Source organism: Panulirus ornatus, chromosome 11, assembly GCF_036320965.1.
Source record: "Panulirus ornatus isolate Po-2019 chromosome 11, ASM3632096v1, whole genome shotgun sequence".
Classification (NCBI taxonomy): domain Eukaryota; kingdom Metazoa; phylum Arthropoda; class Malacostraca; order Decapoda; family Palinuridae; genus Panulirus; species Panulirus ornatus.
The window spans coordinates 21,230,394-21,248,417 of NC_092234.1; the positions used below are offsets into that span (position 1 = coordinate 21,230,394).

The 18,024-nt window shown below is 44.4% G+C and overlaps 1 protein-coding gene across 1 annotated transcript in view; it reads right to left on the reverse strand.

The window, feature by feature from the left end:
- Positions 1-18,024, reverse strand: part of LOC139751372 (serine/threonine-protein kinase NIM1-like) — a 231,610-nt gene that overhangs the window by 62,218 nt on the left and 151,368 nt on the right. The gene's annotated exons all lie outside the window — the stretch shown is intronic.

An 18,024-nucleotide genomic window follows, 5' to 3' on the forward strand; every position in this document is an offset into this window, starting at 1 on the left:
ATCACAACACAAATACTTCCCCAACACTTGAGCTCCCCTCCTACACTTCAGCACCCCTCCAACACTTCAGCACCCCTCCAACACTTCAGCACCCCTCCAACACTTCAGCACCCCTCCAACACTTCAGCACCCCTCAACACTTGGTTCACAATGTGATAGTGTCAGCCACAGTAGAGTGTGTATACCCGGTCATGACCTGTGTGGCGTGACAATGCTATACAGGTTAAAGGTCAAGTGTCATTCAGTTATCTGGACTGGCAGAACGTAAAGCAAATAATGAAATGTGTCACACATACGTACATCATTATGACACACACACACACACACACACACACACATAATATATATAGGTATTTTTTCTGATCCCTGTTTCCCGCGTTAGCATGATAGCGCCAAGAACACACGAAAAATAGCCTCATTCGCTCACTCCCAACCAATGCACCGATACCACGGTCCCCTACCCACAACCAGACCCTCCCCCATATATATACATATATATATATATATATATATATATATATATATATATATATATATATATATATATATATATATATATATATATATATATATTACACTTTGTCGCTGTCTCCCGCGTTACCAAGGTAGCGCAAGGAAACAGACGAAACAATGGCCCAACCCACCCACATACACATGTATATACATCCATGCCCACACACGCACATATACATACCTATACATTTCAATGTATACATACATATACATACACAAACAAATACATATATACACATGTACAAATTCATACTTGCTGCTTTCAACCATTCTCGTCGCCACCCCGCCACACATGAAATGGCACCCCCCTTCCCCCGCACGCGTGCAAGGTAGCGCCAGGAAAATACAACAAAGGCCACATTCGTTCTCACTCAGTCTCTTGCTGTCATGTGTAATGCACCGAATCCACAGCTCCCTTTCCACATCCAGGCCCCACAGAACTTTCCATGGTTTACCTCAGACGCTTCACATGCCCTGGTTCAATCCATTGACAGCACGTCGACCCCGGCATACCACATCGTTCCAGTTCACTCTATTCCTTGCAAACGTTTCATCCTCCTGTATGTTCAGGCCCCAATCTCTTAAATTTTTTTTCACTCCATCCTTCCACCTCCAATTTGGTCTCCCACTTCTCGTTCCCTCCACCTCTGACACATATATCCTCTTGGTCAATCTTTCCTCACTCATTCTCTCCATGTGACCAAACCATTTCAAAACACCCTCTTCTGCTCACTCAACTACACTCTTTTCATTACCACACATCTCTCTTATCCTATTATTACTTACTCGATCAAACCACCTCACACCACATATTGTCCTCAAACATCTCATTTCCAACACATCCACCCTCCTCCGCACAACCCTATCCATAGCCCACGTCTCGCAACCATATAACATTATTGGAACCACTATTCCTTCAAACATACACATTTTTGATTTCCGAGATAATGTTTTCGCCTTCCACACATTCTTCAACGCTCCCAGAACCTTCGCCCCCTCCCCCACCCTGTGACTCACTTCCGTTTCTATGGTTCTATCCGCTGCCAAATCCAATCCCAGATATCTAAAGCACTTCACTTCCTCCAGTTTTTCTCCATTCAAACTTACCTCCCAACTGACTTGTCCGTCAACCCTGCTGTACCTGATAACCTTGCTCTTATTCACATTTACTCTTAACTTTCTTCTTTCACACACTTTACCAAACTCAGTCAACAGCTTCTGCAGATTCTCACCCGAATCAGCCATCACCGCTGTATCATCAGCGAACAACAAGTGACTCACTTCCCAAGCCCTCTCATCCACAACAGACTGCATACTTACCCCTCTCCAAAACTCTTGCATTCATCTCCCTAACAACACCATTCACAAACAAATTAAATAACCATGGAGACATCACGCACCCCTACCGCAAGGCGACATTCACTGGGAACCAATCACTTTCCTCTCTTCCTACTCGCACACATGCCTTACATCCTCGATAAAAACTTTTCACTGCTTCTAGCAACTTACCTCCCACACCATATACTCTTAATACCTTCCACAGAGCATCTCTATCAACTCTATCATATGCCTTCTCCAGATCCATATATATATATATATATCTTTTTTTTTTATTATACTTTGTCGCTGTCTCCCGCGTTTGCGAGGTAGCGCAAGGAAACAGACGAAAGAAATGGCCCAACCCCCCCCATACACATGTATATACATACGTCCACACACGCAAATATACATACCTACACAGCTTTCCATGGTTTACCCCAGACGCTTCACATGCCTTGATTCAATCCACTGACAGCACGTCAACCCCGGTATACCACATCGCTCCAATTCACTCTATTCCTTGCCCTCCTTTCACCCTCCTGCATGTTCAGGCCCCGATCACACAAAATCTTTTTCACTCCATCTTTCCACCTCCAATTTGGTCTCCCTCTTCTCCTCGTTCCCTCCACCTCCGACACATATATCCTCTTGGTCAATCTTTCCTCACTCATTCTCTCCATGTGCCCAAACCACTTCAAAACACCCTCTTCTGCTCTCTCAACCACGCTCTTTTTATTTCCATACATCTCTCTTACCCTTACGTTACTCACTCGATCAAACCACCTCACACCACACATTGTCCTCAAACATCTCATTTCCAGCACATCCATCCTCCTGCGCACAACTCTATCCATAGCCCACGCCTCGCAACCATACAACATTGTTGGAACCACTATTCCTTCAAACATACCCATTTTTGCTTTCCGAGATAATGTTCTCGACTTCCACACATTCTTCAAGGCCCCCAGAATTTTCGCCCCCTCCCCCACCCTATGATCCACTTCCGCTTCCATGGTTCCATCCGCTGCCAGATCCACTCCCAGATATCTAAAACACTTCACTTCCTCCAGTTTTTCTCCATTCAAACTCACCTCCCAATTGACTTGACCCTCAACCTATATATATATATATATATATATATATATATATATATATATATATATATTCGCCATTTCCCACGTTAAGAACAGATGACTGAGCATTAGAGGGAAACAGTTCAAGATCCAGCCAGTTGTATGGGAATGTAACCAACAGAATCTTTGTTCCACCACGCAGTAAACACCTCACTAGTGAGGCATCAACATCCATCACTGACAACCACAATGACACCACCTGCCACCGTCTCTCCCCATTGATACCACCTGCCACCGTCTCTCCACACTGACATCACCTGCTCCTCCCAGCCTCCTCTCCACCTGCAGCCGTCCACGACTCGCCTGAGGAAGAAGTGTGGGAGGAGTTCTTGCCTCACTCAATCCTCCACTGCTGCTCATTCATTCCACGTGCCCCACACCTCACGTGCCCCCCCCCCCCCCACCACAAGCCCAGGTTCTCTCGATGGGTTACGACCCACACCTAGCTCCCCCCGCCCATCACCAGCGCACTCCGTGACTGTCTCGTGCTCAAGTGGGCCTCCACGTACACTGCGAGTCCCCATACACTCACCACTGTGGTGGTATATGAGGACCTCCTTCATCAGCCACTACTGCCTCGTCAGCTTGATCGACGTGCTCCACACGAAGGCAGTCCCTCTCACCTTCCTGGCCTTTCCAGCTGAGTCAGCTATAACACAGGAGGGGAGTCTCGTTCCATGGTCTGTAGACAGCCTAGAAAAGCGTCTCTAAGATGTATGTTTCCTCAAGGTCCACCTCCACCTTCCAGTCCCCACCACCTCACCCTCACCTGTGGCGTCCCGCAGACAACGAAGACGAGACCCTGAGGTTTTATGAGGCCCTGGTGGATGCCCTCTGCTCCAGGGGAGACCGCTGACGATTCCACCAGTGGTGTCAGCACTGACAACATCGCTCCCGGCTACACAACCTCTCCACAACACCCTTGAACAACCTCCAGCTGGACCAGTGTCGTTAACATCAACTACACCAAGACTGTGGTTATGTCTACATCTGTCCCACACCTTACCGTCTCACTACGTCCCTGTCTCCTCCAGGTTGTCCAGTCCCCCAACCTTACAACCCTGTCCCACCCCTACTGTCCCAATATTTCCCAGTCCCTTCCACGTTGTCCACTCCACCATGCGTCTCACGTCGCTCTGGACGACACACACAGCAGGAGTAGACACCTCCGCACCATCATTAAATCCTCCAGCCATGGTAGAGTCCACCACTTTCCTCCCTCACTCCACTACTCATGATGCTCCACATGACGTCCATACCACCCAGAATCCCCTACTGTCTCCCCGCCCAGTCTCCCAGGGCACCACACAAAACCCTGCCCAGTCTCCCAGTCCACCACACAAAACCCCGCCCAGTCTCCCAGGGCACCACACAAAACCCCGCCCAGTCTCCCAGGGCACCACACAAAACCCCGCCAAGTCTCCCAGGGCACCACACAAAACCCCGCCCAGTCTCCCAGGGCACCACACAAAACCCCAGTCTCCCAGGCACCACAAAACCCGCCCAGTCTCCCAGGGCACCACACAAACCCCAAAACCCACAGCCCAGTCTCCCAGGGCACCACACAAAACCCCGCCCAGTCTCCCAGGGCACCACACAAAACCCCGCCTAGTCTCCCAGGGCACCACACAAAACCCCGCCCAGTCTCCCAGGGCACCACACAAAACCCCGCCCAGTCTCCCAGGGCACCACACAAACCCGCCCAGTCTCCCAGGCCACCACACAAAACCTCGCCCAGTCTCCCAGGGCACCACACAAAACCCCGCCCAGTCTCCCAGTCCACCACACAAAACCCCGCCCAGTCTCCCAGGGCACCACACAAAACCCCGCCCAGTCTCCCAGGGCAACACACAAAACCCCGCCAGTCTCCCAGGTCCAACACACAAAACCCCGCCCAGTCTCCCAGGGCACCACACAAAACCCCGCCCAGTCTCCCAGTGCCACCACACAAACCCCGCCCAGTCTGCCAAGGCACCACACAAAACCCCGCCCAGTCTCCCAGGGCACCACACAAAACCCCGCCCAGTCTCCCAGTCCACCACACAAAACCCCGCCCAGTCTCCCAGGGCACCACACAAAACCCCGCCCAGTCTCCCAGTCCACCACACAAAACCCCGCCCAGTCTCCCAGGGCACCACACAAAACCTCGCCCAGTCTCCCAGGGCACCACACAAAACACCGCCCAGTCTCCCAGTCCACCACACAAAACCTCGCCCAGTCTCCCAGGGCACCACACAAAACCTCGCCCAGTCTCCCAGTCCACCACACAAAACCTCGCCCAGTCTCCCAGGGCACCACACAAAACCTCGCCCAGTCTCCCAGGGCACCACACAAAACCTCGCCCAGTCTCCCAGGGCACTACACAAAACCTCGCCCAGTCTCCCAGGGCACCACACAAAACCTCGCCCAGTCTCCCAGGGCACCACACAAAACCCCGCCAAGTCTCCCAGTCCACCACACAAAACCTCGCCCAGTCTCCCAGGGCACCACACAAAACCTCGCCCAGTCTCCCAGTCCACCACACAAAACCTCGCCCAGTCTCCCAGGGCACCACACAAAACCTCGCCCAGTCTCCCAGGGCACCACACAAAACCTCGCCCAGTCTCCCAGGGCACCACACAAAACCCCGCCCAGTCTCCCAGTCCACCACACAAAACCCCGCCCAGTCTCCCAGTCCACCACACAAAACCCCGCCCAGTCTCCCAGGGCACCACACAAAACCCCGCCCAGTCTCCCAGTCCACCACACAAAACCCCGCCCAGTCTCCCAGGGCACCACACAAAACCCCGCCCAGTCTCCCAGTCCACCACACAAAACCCTGCCCAGTCTCCCAGTCCACCACACAAAACCCCGCCCAGTCTCCCAGTCCACCACACAAAACCCTGCCCAGTCTCCCAGTCCACCACACACAACGTTGGTTGCTGGAGAAAAGGTGTCCAAAAACTCTACCCATCACTTGGATCTCAGCCGACAGTTTCAGAAGCTACTACACCTTCCTCGCCACCGTTAACTCCTGACACCAAAGATCCCTCGTCCCTGAGATGCAGTTCGACACCATAACAGCAACGAGGCCATCTAAGTTCGTGCAGACCACTCCAGGAACAGCTACATCCCATCACATGTCAACATTCTGAGTAACTCATCCAGTGGCTTCAACATGAGCCATTTTTTCGGTGTATGTTTCCAATGCATGACTACATCTGAGTCGTATATAGCGGGTAGCAATAATGTTTCCTGTGGGGCGGGGTAGCGACACGAATGGATGAAGGCAAGCATGTATGTATGTATGTATGTATGTATGTATATATGTGTATGTATATGTATATGTATGTATATGTTGATATGTATATGTATGTACGTATGTATGTGTGCGTATGTGGGCGTTTACACATATATACGTTTATATGAGAGGATGAGCCATTCTTAGTCTGTTTCTTGGCGCTACCTCGCTGATGCGGGGAAACAGCGATTATATATATATATATATATATATATATATATATATATATATATATATATATATATATATATATATATATATTCTATTTATTTTATTTTGCTTCGTCGCTGTCTCCCGCGTTTGCGAGGTAGCGCAAGGAAACAGACGAACGAAATGGCCCAACCCACCCACATATACATGTATATATATATATATATATATATATATATATATATATATATATATATATACTCAGGAGAGCGCATTATTTCATTCCACGGTTGTGATATGTGCTTCAGGTCAAAGGTCAAAGGTCATTAAGGTTCCTGGAGAGTTATGACGGAGTGAACTGCAGCGTAACATTACTATATGTCATGACGACCATGAGGTCAGAGGTCACGTGTGAATGGCTTATTACACTGGTCGCTGATTGTGGCATGTCATGCGTCATGACTCTGCGTCATGCATCGTCCCGCTCCTGACCTGCGTTTGAGGCCAAAGGTCATGAGGTCACGGAGTCATGAGGTCAATATCTGAGGTTACCGGGTCATGAGGTTAGCCTCTGAGGTCACGGGGTCATAGAGTCAGTATATGAGGTCACGGGGTCATGAGATTAGTATATGAGGTCACGGGGTCATGAGGTTAGTATATGAGGCCACGGGGTCATGAGGTTAGTATATGAGGTCACGGGGTCATGAGGTCAATATCTGAGGTCACGGAGTCACGAGGTCAGTGTTTGTGGTCATGGAGTCATGAGGTCAGCATCCATGGTCAGGGGTCATGAGGCAAGTGTCTGAGGTCACAGGGTCATAAGGTCAGCGTTTGAGGTCACAAGGGTTATCTTCTACTTTACCACTTTTGTTACTACTACTACCACTATTGTTACAACTACTACCACTATTGTTACTACTACTACCACTATTGTTACTACTACTACCACTACTACCACTACTGTTACTACTACTACCACTATTGTTGCTACTACTACCACTACTACCACTATTCTTACTACTACTACCACTATTGTTATTACTACTACCACTATTGTTACTACTACTACTACTATTGTTACTACTACTACCACTACTACCACTATTGTTACTACTACTACCACTACTACCACTGTTGTTACTACTACTACCACTACTACCACTATTGTTACTACTACTACTACTACTACCACTATTGTTACTACTACTACCACTACTACCACTATTGTTACTACTACTACCACTACTACCACTATTGTTACTACTACTACCACTATTGTTACTACTACTACTACCACTACTACCACTATTGTTACTACTACTACCACTACTACCACTATTGTTACTACTACTACCACTATTGTTACTACTACTACTACTACTACTACTACTACTACCACTATTGTTACTACTACTACCACTACTACCACTATTGTTACTACTACTACTACCACTACTACCACTATTGTTACTACTACTACCACTATTGTTACTACTACTACCACTACTACCACTATTGTTACTACTACTACCACTACTACCACTATTGTTACTACTACTACTCCCACTGTTGTTACTACTACTACCACTACTACCACTATTGTTACTACTACTACCACTACTACCACTATTGTTACTACTACTACCACTACTACCACTATTGTTACTACTACTACCACTATTGTTACTACTACTACCACTAATACCCCTATTGTTACTACTACTACCACTACTACCACTATTGTTACTACTACTACCACTACTGTTGCTACTACTACCACTACTACCACTATTGTTACTACTACTACCACTAATACCACTATTGTTACTACTACTACCACTACTACCACTATTGTTACTACTACTACCACTACTGTTGCTACTACTACCACTATTCTTACTACTACTACCACTATTGTTATTACTACTACCACTACTACTACTATTGTTTCTACTACTACTACTATTGTTACTACTACTACTACCACTATTGTTACTACTACTACCACTATTGTTACTACTACTACCACCACTACTACCACTATTGTTACTACTACTACTACTACTACCACTATTGTTACTACTACTACCACTATTGTTACTACTACTACCACTACTACCACTATTGTTACTACTACTACCACTACTACCACTATTGTTACTACTACTACTCCCACTGTTGTTACTACTACTACTACCACTATTGTTACTACTACTACCACTATTGTTACTACTACTACCACTACTACCACTATTGTTAATACTACTACTATTGTTACTACTACTACTATCGTTACTACTACTATTGTTACTACTACTACTACTACTACTACTACTACTACTACTACTACAACTACTACTACTACCACTATTGTTAATAATACTACTACTATTGTTACTACTACTACCACTACTACTACCACTATTGTTACTACTACTACTACTACTACTACTACTACCACTATTGTTACTACTACTACTACTACTACTACTACTACTACCACTATAGTTATTACTGCTACTACCACTATTGTTACTACTGCTGCCACTACTGTTACTACACTACCAATGTTGTTACTACTATTACTACCACTATTGTTACTAATACTACTACTACTACCACTATTGTTACTACTACTACTACTACTACCACTATTGTTACTACTACTACCACTATTGTTACTACTTCTACTACCACTATTGTTACTACTACTACCACTATTGTTACTACTTCTACTACCACTATTGTTACTACTACTACTACCACTATTGTTACTACTTCTACTACCACTATTGTTACTACTACTACTACTACTACTACTACTACTACCACTATTGTTACTACTTCTACTACCACTATTGTTACTAATACTACTACTCCTACCACTATTGTTACTACTTCTACTACCACTATTGTTACTACTACTACTACTACTACTACTACTACTGTTACTACTCTACCACTATTGTCACTACTACTTCTACTACCACTATTGTTACTACTACTACTACGACTACCACTATTGTTACTACTACTACTACCACTATTATTACTACTACTACTACTACCACTATTATTACTACTACTACTACTACCACTATTGTTACTACTACTACTATTACCACTATTGTTACTACTACTACTACTACCACTATTGTTACTACTACTACTACCACTATTATTACTACTACTACTATTACCACTATTGTTACTACTACTACTATTACCACTATTGTTACTACTACTACTACCACTACTACCACTATTGTTACTACTACTACCACCACTACTACCACTATTGTTACTACTACTACTACTACTACCACTATTGTTACTACTACTACCACTACTACCACTATTATTACTACTACTACTACTACTACCACTATTGTTACTACTACTACTACCACTATTATTACTACTACTACTACTACCACTATTATTACTACTATTACTACTACCACTATTGTTACTACTACTACTATTACCACTATTGTTACTACTACTACTACTACCACTATTGTTACTACTACTACTACCACTATCATTACTACTACTACTATTACCACTATTGTTACTACTACTACTATTACCACTATTGTTACTACTACTACTACTACTACCACTATTGTTACTACTACTACCACCATTACTACCACTATTGTTACTACTACTACTACTACTACTACTACTACTACTACTACTACTACCACTATTGTTACTACTACTACCACTACTACCACTATTATTACTACTACTACTACTACCACTATTGTTACTACTACTACTACCACTATTATTACTACTACTACTACTACCACTATTATTACTACTACTACTACTACCACTATTGTTACTACTACTACTATTACCACTATTGTTACTACTACTACTACTACCACTATTGTTACTACTACTACTACCACTATTATTACTACAACTACTACTACCACTATTATTACTACTACTACTACTACTACTACCACTATTATTACTACTACTACTACTACCACTATTATTACTACTACTACTACTACTACCACTATTATTACTACTACTACTACTACCACCACTATTGTTACTACTACTACTACTACCACTATTGTTACTGATAACTCTTCGTTCAACCTCCGTAAGAGACAGAGCCTCGTTGAACTTCTAACACAGCAAGTACGTCATAGTTGAACGTTCAACATGACATACACTCTTGACATCGTTGAACCAGGCTGAACCCTCGTTGAACAATGCGTCGATAACCCAGGATGAACCTTTGTAAAATATCAGTAGTGCTCGTTGAACAAACCACTGATGAACCTTCGTTGAACACGTGCCTCGGTACCACACAGCTAGTCCTGGTGATGTGCCCCCCTACACTCTGGGGTGAAGACCCCATACATTTAGTGACATCACTTGTCCCCCCTACACTCTGGGGTGAAGACCCCATACATTTAGTGACATCACTTGTCCCCCCCACACTCTGGGGTGAAGACCCCATACATTTAGTGACATCACTTGTCCCCCCTACACTCTGGGGTGAAGACCCCATACATTTAGTGACATCACTTGTCCCCTCTACACTCTGGGGTGAAGACCCCATACATTTAGTGACATCACTTGTCCCCCCACACTCTGGGGTGAAGACCCCATACATTTAGTGACATCACTTGTCCCCCCCACACTCTGGGGTGAAGACCCCATACATCTAGTGACATCACTTGTCCCCCCTACACTCTGGGGTGAAGACCCCATACATTTAGTGACATCACTTGTCCCCCTACACTCTGGGGTGAAGACCCCATACATTTAGTGACATCACTTGTCCCCCCCACACTCTGGGGTGAAGACCCCATACATTTAGTGACATCACTTGTCCCCCCACACTCTGGGGTGAAGACCCCATACATTTAGTGACATCACTTGTCCCCCCCACACTCTGGGGTGAAGACCCCATACATTTAGTGACATCACTTGTCCCCCCTACACTCTGGGGTGAAGACCCCATACATTTAGTGACATCACTTGTCCCCCCCACACTCTGGGGTGAAGACCCCATACATCTAGTGACATCACTTGTCCCCCCTACACTCTGGGGTGAAGACCCCATACATTTAGTGACATCACTTGTCCCCCCCACACTCTGGGGTGAAGACCCCCATACATTTAGTGACACCACTTGTCCCCCCTACACTCTGGGGTGAAAACCCCATACATTTAGTGACACCACTTGTCCCCACTACACTCTGGGGTGAAGACCCCATACATTTAGTGACATCACTTGTCCCCCCCCACACTCTGGGGTGAAGACCCCATACATTTAGTGACACCACTTGTCCCCCCTACACTCTGGGGTGAAGACCCCATACATTTAGTGACATCACTTGTCCCCCCTACACTCTGGGGTGAAGACCCCATACATTTAGTGACATCACTTGTCCCCCCCACACTCTGGGGTGAAGACCCCATACATTTAGTGACATCACTTGTCCCCCCTACACTCTGGGGTGAAGACCCCATACATTTAGTGACATCACTTGTCCCCCCCACACTCTGGGGTGAAGACCCCCATACATTTAGTGACATCACTTGTCCCCACTACACTCTGGGGTGAAGACCCCATACATTTAGTGACATCACTTGTCCCCCCCTACACTCTGGGGTGAAGCCCCCATGTGCTTAGTGAGGCTCCGTTGTCTCCCCACACTCTGGGGTGAAGCCCCTATATGCTTGGTGACGTCATTCACCAAAGACAATACTTACAATCACGGCGCTAATCTAGCAGACAATGCTAACATTTAACATAACCTGTACAGACAATTTAACCCAGCATCCATGTTAATATACCGGACGAAGCTAAAGCTAGCTGACGACAGTAACATAGCTACCAATACTAGCATAGCAAAAAAAAAAGCTAAGCCTAGCCGACTTAGCTACCTTTCCTGACAACATATGGCAACCAGGGTGTTAACACTAACCCAGCAGACAATGTTAATGTAGCATATTACACTAATGTAGAAGACATTGTTAATGTAGCATATTACGCTAAAGTAGAAGACAATGTTATTGTAGCATATTAAGCTAATGTAGCAGACAATGTTAATGTAGCATATTATGTTAATGTAGCATACAATGTTAATGTAGCATGTTACGCTAATGTAGAAGACAATGTTAATGTAGCATATTACGCAAATCTAGAAGACAATGTTATTGTAGCATATCAAGCTAATGTAGCAGACAATGTTAATGTAGCATATTACGCTAATGTAGCAGACAGTGTTAATGTAGCACATTACACTAATGTAGCAAACGATGTTAATGTAGCATATTACGCTAATGTAGCAGACAACGTTTATGTAGCATATTACACTAATGTAGCAGACAACGTTAATGTATCTTATTACGCTAATGTAGCGGACAATGTTAATGTAGCATATTACGCTAATGTAGAAGACAATGTTATTGTAGCATATTAAGCAAATGTAGCAGACAATGTTAATGTAGCATATTAAGCTAATGCAGCAGACAATGTTAATGTAGCATATTACGCTAATGTAGAGGACAATGTTAATGAAGCATATTACGCAAATGCAGCAGACAATGTTAATGTAGCATATTACGCTAATGCAGCAGACAATGTTAATGTAGCATATCACGCTATTGTAGCACATAACGCTAACCTAACAGATAGCATCAACTGAACCTCGCTCTGCTATCTTTCATTGATGGAATATCTGTCAACATTAACTAGGGTCCGGTTTAGGTAGTGTTAAAGTCATGTGTTTGAATGGTATGCTATGTTAGCACTGTTAGCTACAGTAGTGCGTCTTCCACAATGTTAACATCTTCAGCTTTGTTAGCATCAGCTATGTTAACACCGTCAGCCATGTTTGCCTCATCAGCTATGTTAGGATCATCTACAATGGCTATGCAAGCACCTACAGCTATGGTCATAGAGTCATCAAGGTTAGCATCTTTCACGTCAGCTAAGTTAGCGTTAACTATGGCATCGTTGCCAGCTACGTCATTATCTACTTTAGCACTGTTTGTTATACTGACTACGCTAGAGTTCTCTGTTATATTAACCTCAATAGTCACATTGACGTCGTCTGCTACACTACACTTATCAGCTACTTCTGCTATAATGACGCCATTTGCTATGACGGCGTCGTCTGCTATCATAAGCTCGTCTGCTACAGAAGCCTCTCGTGCTCCAGCAGCGTCGACTGCTACATTAATCTCATCACCTAAGCCTATAGCATCGTCGTCTGCTACATGAACTCCGTCTGCTACGGTAACGTCGTCTGCTGCAGTAGCGTCGTCTGCTACAATAGCGTCGGCCGCTACAGTAGCGTCGACTGCTACAGTAGCGTCAACTGCTACAGTAGCGTCGTCTGCTACAGTAGCGTTGACTGCTACAGTAACATCGTCTGCTACAGTAGCGTCAACTGCTACAGTAGCGTCGTCTGCTACAGTAGCGTCGACTGCTACAGTAGCGTCAACTGCTACAGTAGCTTCGTCTGCTACAGTAGCGTCAACTGCTACAGTAGCGTCAACTGCTACAGTAGCATCAACTGCTACAGTAGCGTCGTCTGCTACAGTAGCGTCGACTGCTACATAAGCTTCATCTGCTTGGAAAAACTGAGTCTACATGTCGTGTTCTTTAAAATCAATCACGTTTTAAATCATGGATAATACTTAAATTTTCTATGAACATTTAAAACAGTATGTATGTTGTACAACGTTAGTATATTAAATGATGTTGATCTAGTTAGTCTCGTAACTTACGTTGATCTGGTGTTAATTTGGAGCTAGATCTGTCTTTATAATGATATAGATCTGTGTTAATGTTATGTTACATTAGGTTTGTCTTTATAATGATATAGATCTGTGTTAATGTTATGTTACATTAGGTTTGTCTTTATAATGATATAGATCTGTGTTAATGTTATGTTACATTAGGTTTGTCATAGAGTGACACCGATCAAATGTTTTCTTATACTGGGTTAATCTTATAAATGAAATTACTTATATTTGTAATGCTTAGGTTAGTCTTATGAATATACTGATAAGAATCCTTCATGTTAGTCAAGAAATCATATAAAACAGAGCTCAATCAGCAGGCGGGGAGAGGCTCAGCGATGATGGTTTCATATAACGAGTCACATTTAAATATTCTCGCGGGAACTCATCAACCAAACCACGAAGTAAATATTCGAAGATCATTCCCTATAATATTCAGAATAATGATATCTTTTGTTTTCTTCACATCATTATAACTACAATTTTAAGTAACAGGGCCAACATTCACCAATTCAGTTGTATTTCTTCAATAATTTCTTTTTTCTATAGAAATATAAATGTTTCAATCCGGCAGAATCCGCGAACGTGAGGAATGTAAACATTACAACATGGTACCACACCACACCACCTCAACGCTTGATGTTATCCCGCCAGACAACACTGTTATATACCCAGTATATGTCATGAGACACTTTATATATAACGGCAGTATATATATATATATATATATATATATATATATATATATATATATATATATATATATATATATATATATATTGGTAGTATATAGCCATTATATACCGCAGTATATGGTGTTACGGTGTGTGTGTGTGTGAGTGGTGACGGCAGAGCAGGGAGGTGGATGGTGGCGGGAAGCGTCACGGTTACGTAAGTGACGGTCATCATGTGGGGCTTCAGATGGTGCTGGTGGGCTTCAGGTCTTCTGGTGCATCATCACCTCTACACATTCCATTAAACTGTCTATATATATATATATATATATATATATATATATATATATATATATATATATATATATATATATATATCCCTGGGGATAGGGGACAAAGAATACTTCCCACACATTCCTCACGTGTCGCAGAAGGCGACTAAAGGGGACGGGAGCGGGGGGCTAGAAACCCTCCCCTCCTTGTATTTTAACTTTCTAAAAGGGGAAACAGAAGAAGGAGTCACGCGGGGAGTTCTCATCCTCCTCGAAGGCTCAGATTGGGGTGTCTAAATGTGTGTGGATGTAACCAAGATGAGAAAAAAGGAGAGATAGGTAGTATGTTTGAGGAAAGGAACCTGGATGTTTTGGCTCTGAGTGAAACGAAGCTCATGGGTAAAGGGGAAGAGTGGTTTGGGAATGTCTTGGGAGTAAAGTCAGGGGTTAGTGAGAGGACAAGAGCAAGGGAAGGAGTAGCAATACTCCTGAAACAGGAGTTGTGGGAGTAAGTGACAGAGTGTAAGAAAGTAAACTCTAGATTGATATGGGTAAAACTGAAAGTGGATGGAGAGAGATGGGTGATTATTGGTGCATATGCACCTGGGCATGAGAAGAAAGATCATGAGAGGCAAGTGTTTTGGGAGCAGCTGAGTGAGTGTGTTAGTGGTTTTGATGCACGAGACCGGGTTATAGTGATGGGTGATTTGAATGCAAAGGTGAGGAATGTGGCAGTTGAGGGAATAATTGGTAAACATGGGGTGTTCAATGCTTGTAGATTTGTAGGCTGAAAAAGGACTGGTGATTGGGAATACTTGGTTTAAAAAGAGAGATTTACATAAGTATACGTATGTAAGTAGGAGAGATGGCCAGAGGGAGTTATTGGATTACGTGTTAATTGATAGGCGCGTAAAAGAGAGACTTTTGGATGTTAATGTGCTGAGAGGTGAAACTGGAGGGATGTCTGATCATTACCTACTTAATCGCTGTCTCCCACGTTGGCAAGGTAGCGCAACGAAACAGACAAAAGAATGGCCCAACCCACCCACATACACATAAACGCCTACACACGCACATATACATACCTATACATTTTAACGTATACAGACATATACATACACAGACATATACACATACACAAATGTACATATTCATACTTGCTGCCTTCATCCAATTCCGTCGCCACCCCGCCATACTTGAAATGGCACCCCCCCCTCACCCGTGCGCGCTCGAGGTAGCGCTAGGAAAAGACAACAAAGGCCACATTCGTTCACACTCAGTCTCTAGCTGTCATGTATAATGCACCCAAACCACAGCTCCTTTTCCACATCCAGGCCCCACAGAACTTTCCATGGTTTACCCCAGACGCTTCACATGCCCTGGTTCAATCCACTAACAGCACTTCGACCCCGGTATACCACATCGTTCCAATTCACTCTATGTCTTGCACACCTTTCACCCTCCTGCATGTTCAGGCACCAATCACTCAAAATCTTTTTCACTCCATCTTTCCATCTCCAATTTGGTCTCCCACTTCTCCTCGTTCCCTCCACCTCCGACACATATATCCTCTTGGTCAATCTTTCCTTACTCATTATCTCCATGTGCCCAAACCATTTCAATACATCCTCTTCTGCTCTCTCAACCACGCTCTTTATATTACCACACATCTCTCTTACCCTATTATTACTTATTCGATCAAACCACCTCACACCGCATATTGTCCTCAAACATCTCATTTCCAACACATCCACCCTCCTCCGCACAACTCTATCTATCGCCCAATCTCTCTCTCTCTCTCTCTCTCTCTCTCTCTCTCTCTCTCTCTCTCTCTCTCTCTCTCTCTCTCTCTCTCTCTCTCTCTCTCTCTCTCAAGTGCGTACTGCATGCAGTATGATGTTGTCAGAGAGAGAGAGAGAGAGAGAGAGAGAGAGAGAGAGAGAGAGAGAGAGAGAGAGAGAGAGAGAGAGAGAGGGTGGGGGAGGGGTGGGTGGCGGGGGGGAGGCCTTTGCCGCATCTCAACTTTCTCTCCCGTGTGTGTTTTGGGGAGTGGGGGGGCGGAGGGGGGGGGGGGGGAAGAGAATGAGGGAATCGAAACTTATATAATCATGACGTCAGAGCCCCTCCTTAATGTCTGACGTCACAGGTATGATGTCAGGGGTGGAGGTGTGACGTCTGGGCCGCCTGGACCTCGTGACTCACGTCATGTTGCTCTTATGAACGTCTGCTTCCTCACTCTTCACTATCAAGGGTCTTGTGTATATATATATATATATATATATATATATATATATATATATATATATATATATATATATATATATATGAGCGTCTCTGACTATATCAGATTACAAATTAGTTACAAAAAAGTTACATATTTAGATTTCCATCAGAAAACTCTGATGTTGTTATGAACATATTTAGATCATATCTTGCTTGTTTATATCAACCTTTCCATTGCTAAAACCTATCATCTTCCTGATGAATATATTATCATTGTCTAATTCTAATTCAAAAGACCTTAGAATCTAAATCACTTCATCTAAATCTAAATCGACGTGACCTAAATGGTGTTGTTCAACACACGTGACCAACACGTACGTCCTCACCAGCTGGGTGGGTCACGTGCCACGCCCCTTACTACACTACTCGGGTCATCTGATGGGAGGTCAGCTCGGGTCAGGTCAGGTCAGGGACTCACCTCGGGTCAGCTGGTGTCGGGTCAGGTCACGTCAGGTCAGGGACTCACCTCGGGTCAGCTGGTGGAGGGTCAGGTCAGGTCAGGGACTCACCTCGGGTCAGCTGGTGTCGGGTCAAGTCAGGGACTCACATAGTGTCAGTTCTTGTCAGATCAAGTACTCACCCCAGCTCAGCTGGTGGAGGGT